Consider the following 1,474-nt stretch of genomic DNA (forward strand, 5'->3'; position numbering starts at 1 on the left):
TGAGTCTGGAGCACTGGATAGGAGCCAGATCACACAGTGAAGCACAAATTGTGACAAGTATTATCTTCATTATCCTAAAAAGGAGAAGTCATGCAGCACTATAAATAAGTGGGTGACAGGATCAGATATTTTTATACTTTGAGCATCGACTGGTAAAAGCATGGATGAAAGACATGGTGACAAGTTTCATTATAATACATGATGTATTTGCAAATCAGTATCATAGCAAAATATAATGTACTCAAAATTGCTTTTGTATTTAATAAAATAGTGTGGCTTCCTTTTTTTACAAGAGCATATTGCTCTGCACTTTGCAAAGAGGCCCAGTATTCATTACATCAACATAACATGCTTTTACAAACCCATATTTTTACCTTTTTTTTCCAAAAGTTTAAATAATCTGACTAATGGTAAGCTTTAAGTTATATCTTTGAAATGTATGAAAATAGTTACTTCTAAGGAGTGAATTTCTAGAAATCTTGGACTAAGGCTAGGCCCATTTTATTTTTCACAGATAATGTCAAACTATCTATAAAAACATTGAGACAAGTTACTCTCCCCCAAACAAGGAAAATGTCCCAGATTCTCATCACCTTTACCAATGATGTGTGTTATTTTCTTAGATCAACTCAGCTTTAATTCCTATCGATGCTACTGAACATTATCCACTCATTGTCATGACCATGCTCTACACCTTGCTTTTACTGGGACTACCTCTTCAATAAAATATTAAATATCAACATATTTCATGTATTATCCACTTTAATTGTTATAATGATGTCCGTTTTACAGATAAGGAAATTTATTCACAAGGCAATTAAGAAACTTGCCCAAACTTATACAACTAGTAAATATGCAGAAGGTTTTTGCCATTATGCTTTATTACTTTAGAGAAACTATTTGATAAAATTCAAAATTGATTCATGGTTTTTAAAACCTGTTAGTAGCTGTGTGCAGTGGCAGTATCATAGCCAATGAGGTTTATCCGAGGCGCGATTATTGCTAATTGAAAACCTGTTAGTACACTAAAAGTAAACAAAGTTCAGTAGCTTAATAAGTATTGTATAACTCCTAAATATAATTAAAATCATGTTTTATCGAGGGATTCCACAATTATTCCATTAAAATGAAGGACCAGAGACATTTTTAATGAATCTCTAACTACTTTACAATATTCTTAGTAGATTGTTTAGCCAGTAAAGTGACCAAGTTAAAAGAAAAAGTGGATGACAATGAGACAGTAGGAAATAAAGTAGTCATTTATTAATTTAACTATCAATACTTAAGTCACTACTAAATACCAGTTCTGGGCTTGGCAGTGGAGATTTATAGAATGAAAAACAGATATGTGATTTGTCTCTTCCTCATTCTTAGAATCATTTGGTAAAGACCAGTAGTTAAACAAAACTAACATTAAAGTTTGCTTTGTGTTATGTAAGGGGAAGTTCAAGATTCAGTGTAAGAATCAATACAA

General features: G+C 31.8%; 1 non-coding gene across 1 annotated transcript; it reads left to right on the forward strand.

The window, feature by feature from the left end:
- The first annotated feature begins 945 nt into the window (after nucleotides 1–945).
- On the forward strand, nucleotides 946–1,090 carry LOC115286072. Its single transcript, XR_003905836.1, has one exon. It is a non-coding gene; the product is annotated as a U4 spliceosomal RNA (small nuclear RNA).
- The last annotated feature ends 384 nt before the right edge of the window (nucleotides 1,091–1,474 follow it).

This window comes from Suricata suricatta, chromosome 2, assembly GCF_006229205.1.
Source record: "Suricata suricatta isolate VVHF042 chromosome 2, meerkat_22Aug2017_6uvM2_HiC, whole genome shotgun sequence".
NCBI lineage: Eukaryota > Metazoa > Chordata > Mammalia > Carnivora > Herpestidae > Suricata > Suricata suricatta.